Raw genomic sequence first — 7077 nt, 5'->3', positions numbered from 1 at the left:
ATGAGTAACCACACCATCATCATTCTAGCCTAGTGCAAAACCACATGCTATACACACACATCATACACCATATAGCTCCACCTACACTAGCACACAAGCCTACACATGCACTCCTATTCTGCTAGCAACAAATACTAGGAACAACAAGCTGCCGTGAGGAGAAATAAAAATACCCCACATGAGTGGATCTAGCATACTGCAACACTTCACAAGAAAACATAGCAAAACAGAGAAGAAATGCAACAAAAATAAAAGGACAGGGGAGGGATCGAACCCTGGACCCCCTGGTCACCAACACAGAACCACACCACTCTGCTACTAGGCACTTGCTCGACAGAACAAGGGATGCTTGCAAGGTAAGCTACTACTAAAGCCACTGCTTGCTTCTGTGCCGAAAAATACCACACAAAAGGGGGGTGGCGCCACGAGGACTCGATCCCATGACCACCTGATCAACTCACACACATCCTACCACTACACCGCGCTTCGGGACTTGACAGAGAGGAGGAACCCTACTAGGTAAACTACCAAGACAACATGGTCGCCCTGCTTTGCTATGCATAGAGAGACGACGACAGAGACGATCGCCGGAGCATGCCTGCTACTCCTACTGCCGCATGAGGGGGATCACCTACGGCTACCTCTACTGCACTGCATGGGACGCCCTGACCCTGAGGAACAACTAGCCGAGCACTACACATAACTAACACACATGCACGACCGTGCTCATCTCCGAATAGAGGGGCTCGACCATGATTTCCTACCCATGCACCTAACGAGGGAGAAGGGAGGAAGGATCTAGGCTCACCTAGGGGAAGGAGGGAGAGGGACGATCGGAGGAGGCAGCCTGAAGATGAACGAATACGATCTAAAGAAGATGAAGTCGCGCTGTGGAGAACCGAAGCAGGGAGGGAGTTCGCCAGGAACACGCCGAAGACGTGGAGCTGCCCGTCGGTGTGGTCACTCCCCGGCCTCACCGAGGAAGGGAATGGAGCGCGGGCGCCTTCCCCGAGCCCCCGGACATGGTGGCCGGCGCCGGAGACGAGGGACGCACGGGATCGACGACGGCATGCTACTGCTCTCTCTTGGCTACCGGATCTACAGAGCTTACCTGGAGGAGGAAGAGAGAGATGGAGGGGAAAGGTGGCGGCGCAAAGAGGGGGACGCGGAACCCTAGGACAAGGAGGGCACGCACACCGAGGCTATAAGGGGGCCGCGGATGGGACATCGTCGTCAAACCTCTCGGTCTCTCTTTGAAGCTCAGACGGAAAGCACACACAAGGCGACAGCGTCAGGAGGAAGGGGACGAATGCGCTAAATGGGCTCTCGCTGGGAACAGAGAGAGGAGATGGGCCTCGGGAGGGAGAAGCAATCCCATGTTGGCGATAGGTAAAGGAAAAGAAACCCACTGGGGTTTCTTATTTTAAAACAAACAGAGAAAGGAAAATAAAAACCTAGGCAAATGTGATGATGCTAAAAATAAAGCAAACATACCCCTGGTCATAAGGAATTATGACCTATTTGAATAAAATTGAAAAGGGATTTTTGGAGCAACTAAATATTTGCAAAACAAAATTTGATCCTCTGTTTTGTGAATATTTGCACCTCACAAACAATGTTTCAAATCAGCAACTACATAACTCCACATCCACCACAAAACATACTAAATCATAGGCATTTTCAAAACAGGGAAGGAGCAAGTGAATATTGGGCTTGAGACAAATGAGAGGAAGAAGATTTTTGGAAACCCTAGTGCAAACCAACTTAGAAACTTCCTACTACAAGAAACACCCACTTCATTACATATCATCAACACATCACACCACATGTAATCACACCATCACATAAGATCACAAGACAACAAACACAATAGGCATGGAATGAAATAGATGCATGCATGCAAAAGGAAACATGACAAGGTGACACATGAAATAACACATGCATTGAGCTCTCATATCAATGACAAGATGGTCCCACATAGAGAAGGTTCCAAATATGGCAAGATACACTCTTGGGGCATTACAAACTCTCCCACACTACAAAAAGATCTCGCCCCGAGATCTAAGACTGAAAGAACTCCGAAAATTAAGAACGGAGGTGATCCTCGTGTTCCCAAGTAGCCTATTTATCAGAATGGTGTGACCACTGCACTTTGAGAAATTTGACAGTCTTGTTGCGGGTCTTGCGCTCAGTCGCCTCGAGAATCGCAACTGGATGCTCACGATAGGATAGGTTGGGTTGAAGGTCGATGTCTTGAAGATGAACAGTGCACTCGGGAGTCTTGAAGCATCTTCGGAGCTGAGAGACATGGAACACGTCATGCACATTTGCAAAGTTTGACGGGAGCTCGAGCTGGTACGCAAGGTCGCCTCTCTTGCCAACAACTCTGAAAGGACCAACGAAACGAGGCGCAAGCCTGTCTTTGATGCCAAAGCATTGTGTACCCTTCATAGGGGACACCTTGAGATAGACGAAGTCATCAAGCTCATAAGACATGTCACGATGCTTGCTATCATAATAGCTCTTCTGATGGGACCGAGCTGCTCTAAGATTATCCCGAATGACCCGACACATCTCTTCAGCTTCTTCTATCAAGTCATTCCCAAGAATCTGACGCTCGCCAGTCTCGGACCATTTGAGCGGGGTACGACACTTCCAGCCATAGAGAATCTCAAATGGAGCTTTGCCTGAACTAGCTTGATAACTGTTGTTATACGAGAACTCAGCAAAAGGCAGGCAGTCTTCCCACTTCATGCCAAAAGAGATAACACAGGCTCTCAGCATATCCTCAAGAACCTGATTGACTCGTTCCACTTGACCACTAGTCTGAGGATGAAAAGCTGTGCTGAAGCCTATCTTCGTGCCCATCGCAGATTGAAAAGAATCCCATAACTTGGAAGTGAAGATACTTCCGCGATCCGAAGAGATCATCATAGGCACGCCGTGCAAAGACACTATCCTAGAAGTGTACAACTCTGCAAGCTGAGCTGCCAAAATGGATTCCTTGACTGGAAGAAAATGAGCCACTTTACTCAACTTGTCGATGCCGACGAAGATGACATCATTACCCTTCTTGGACTTTGGAAAGCCGGTGACGAAATCCATCTCAATATGGTCGAACTTCCACTCGGGAATGGGCAATGGATGCAAAAGACCTGCTGGACGTTGATGCTCTGCTTTCACCCTTCGACATACATCACATTCATTTACGAACTGAGCAATCTCACGCTTCATGCGAGTCCACCACAAGGTCTGTTTCAAGTCCTGATACATCTTGGAGCTTCCAGGATGTATAGAGAGCAGAGAGTTATGAGCTTCTTCCATGATTACCTTTCTGAGATCACCTTTCGGAACGACAAGACAATCCTCAAAGAACAACGTGTCTCTGGCATCAACACTGAAGCACTTATATTTGGGAAGACTCTTTGCCACGCCAATCTTGACTTTCTTCACCATTGCATCAAGAAGGTGTGCTGCTCGGACCTGATATTCCAAGGTAGGAGAGATCTGAAGATTTGCAAGAAATCCCTGAGGTACTAACTGAAGGTTGAGCTTTCTGAAAGATTCACAAAGGTCAGGCTGGACAGGCTTCAGAATGAGACTGTTGCAGTAAGCCTTCCTGCTCAAAGCATCTGCCACGACATTAGCTTTGCCTGGCGTGTACTCAACACTCGGATTAAAATCTTGGAGCATTTCCACCCAACGAGTTTGCCGGAGATTCAGGTTAGGCTGGGTGAAGATGTACTTGAGACTCTTGTGATCGGTGAACACTTCAACTTTACGTTCCAACAAGAGGTGTCTCCAAGTCATCAGAGCATGTACCACAGCTGCTAGCTCAAGATCATGCACAGGATAATTCTTCTCCGCTGGCTTCAACTGCCTGGAGGTATAAGCAACCACTTTCTTCTCTTGCATCAGAACTGCACCAAGACCTTGAAGAGAGGTGTTGCAGAACACTTGGTAAGGTTTGGAATCATCCGGAGGAACCAAGACTGGAGTAGAGGTGAGCTTCTCTTTGAGTGTGTCGAAGGCCAACTGACACTCTGGAGACCAAGCATACTTCACACCTTTCTGAAGAAGATTAGAGAGCGGCTTAGCAATCTTGGATAAGTTCTCAATGAACCTTCTACAATAGCTTGCAAGCCTGAGAAAGCTTCAAAGCTGCTTCACATTCTGCGGAGGCTCCCATTCAACAATGGCATGCACCTTCGACGGATCAACTTTGATGCCCTCGGCAGAGATGATGTGCCCAAGATAGACGACTTCTTTCAACCAAAACTCACACTTGGAAAACTTGGCATATAATTTGTACTCCCTCAGCTTATCAAGCACCAATCTGAGATGTTCTTCATGTTCTTCCTCTATCTGTGAAAAGACCAGAATATCGTCGAGATACAGCAAGACGAACTCATTCTTGAACAGAGAGAATATGTAGTTCATCACTCGACAAAATGTCGGAGGAGCATTTGCCAGACCAAAAGACATGACCGTATACTCATACGAGCCAAAACTAGTCCTGAAAGCAGCCTTCGGAATATCCTCTTTGCGAATGCGAATTTGATGATAGCCCATTCTGAGATCGAGCTTGGAGAAGATCTTAGCCCCTTTCAACTGTTCGAACAACTCATTTATGTTCGGAAGTGGATACTTGTTCCTGATTGTCTTCTGGTTCAATGGACGGTAATCGACACACAACCGGTCCATGCCATCCTTCTTCTTGACGAACAGAACTCCACAGCCCCACAGAGACGAGCTCGGTTTGATCAAACCCAAACACTCCTGCTCATCGAGTTGCCTCTTAAGTTCCTTCAACTCTTCTGGAACCAATTTGTACGGTCGTTTGCACACAGGTTCAGTACCTGGTTCAAGATCAACGACAAATTCAACTTCTCGGTGCGGAGGCATTCCTGGCAGCTCTTCTGGAAACACATCTTCATATTCGCAGACCACTCGGACTTGCGAAATAGGATTAATCTCACCCTTTTCATTCAACGAGAACAGACGGACTGTGTCATCGCGCGCCGCGAATATAATCACGCCCTCCGAAGAGTGAGTAAGCTTCACTTCTTTAGCTTCACAATCAATCGATGCCTTGTTCATGGCCAACCAGTCCATACCAAGGATCAAATCAATGTCGGAATTGCCCAAGACAATAGGAGATGCTAGAAAATAATAACTACCCATCTTGACAGAAACATTCGGAACCACCATGTGGGAATTCATGATCTTGCCAGGAGACACAATTGATAGATGCTTAGGCAAATCACGAGTTGAGAACCCATGCTTAAATGAGAATGGCCTTGAGATAAACGAATGCGATGCACCAGAATCAAACAACACTTTAGCAGGAATATCATTAACGAGGAGGTTACCCATGATCACATCTGACGAGTTTTCTGCCTCAGCCGCATTCACCATGCTGACTCGAGCAGACCTGGGGTTGAACTTCACGAGTGCATTGCTTGGAGGTTTGCCTGGAGGAGGAGGCGGAAGACGGAGCTGAGAAGTGCACTTGTTGGCATAGTGACCCTTCTGCCCACACTTGTGACAAGTAACATCTGCTGGCTGACGGTACTGTGTCTGAGGAGGCCCTTGCTTGTGCTGCTGGAATCTCTGCTCGAAAGCTGGATTGGGTGGGTGGGAAGAACCACGGCCACCAGAATGCTTAAACTGCTGCGTGTGCCGATGAGGAGGAGGAGACACCCAAAACTTCTGTTGCTTCTGAACCACCTGAGTAGAAGACGAGCTGGAATCTCTCAAGTGCTTCTTAGAATTCTCCACCCTGAGCAAAGCTGCCTCAGCCCTGAGAGCTAAGTTGTAGAACTTATCGAACTCCTCAAGATCGTGCAAAGCGAGAGCTAGCTGCAAATCTTCTTGCAAGCCACCTCTGAACTAATAAATCTTGCTCTTCTGATCAGGGATATCCCGCAAGGCGTATCGGGCTAGCTCGTGGAACTCGACGTTGTACTTGTACACGGAGTTACTACCTTGCTTCAAGCGCCCGAACTTCTCACGCATTTCCTCCACGAAGCTCGACGGAATGTAGTGGGATCTGAGGTCACGATGGAACTCATCCCAAGTGATCACTCTAGCACCCGTGGAATCCTTCAACTGTTGCCACCAGATAGATGCTTGCCCCTTCAGCTGGAATGTTGCAAACTTGACAAAATCCTGAGGACGAACATTGTTGCATTCAAAGTGCTTGTTCATGTCGCGGATCCAATCCTCAGCATCAAACGGCTGGTCACAGGAAGTGAAAGTCTTCGACTGATTTGACAAGAACTGATTCAGATTAGCAAACTGATTGCCACCATGCTGGAAATTGCCTTGTTGTTGATTAGTCCTCTCTTTGAAAAACTGTATCAGCATCTGAGTGTTTGCATTTCTAGCAGCCATCACCGCTTGCCAAGCCTCTGCAGGAGGAGGCGGCGGCGGAGGAGGATTCTCCGGAGGAGGAGGTGGTGGCGGCACATCCTCACGACCTGGATTCTGATGAGTTGGTGGAGCCATCCTGAAGACGGACAACACATTAGCCCACAGAATAAATTGACGGTATAGCTGAATCAAAATGGCAAGAATATCTGAACAGGAATATAGCAATTGCACTCGAACAAAATAGTAAGAATTCTTCCTCAAAGTGACTGTCGACGAAAATTCTGATTAAGACCACTTGCAAACAAGTATGAGCTAGAACCCATATGATTTCTATGTCAACAGAAGTCGTTCCCCGGCAGTGGTGCCAGAGATCCTTCTGTCGTCTCTTGAGCTTGCGTTGGTTTTTCCCTTGAAGAGGAAAGGGTGATGCAACACAGGAGCAGTAAGTATTTCCCTCAGTTTGAGAACCAAGGTATGAATCCAGTAGGAGAATCTCGTCAAGTCCAGAGTACCTTCGCAAAACAATAAAGAGCTTGCACCCAACGCTTCAAAGGGGTTGTCAATCCCTTCAAGATTGTTTGCAAAGTGAGATCTGAAGGCGGAAAGTGCAACGAAGTAAAAAGTGTAAGGCTGAAAATATGGTGTGGAGTAGACCCGGGGGCCATAATGTTCACTAGAGGCTTCTCTCAAAATAGAAAATAT

This window comes from Hordeum vulgare, chromosome 5H, assembly GCF_904849725.1.
Source record: "Hordeum vulgare subsp. vulgare chromosome 5H, MorexV3_pseudomolecules_assembly, whole genome shotgun sequence".
NCBI lineage: Eukaryota > Viridiplantae > Streptophyta > Magnoliopsida > Poales > Poaceae > Hordeum > Hordeum vulgare.
This window is presented reverse-complemented; position numbering follows the sequence as displayed.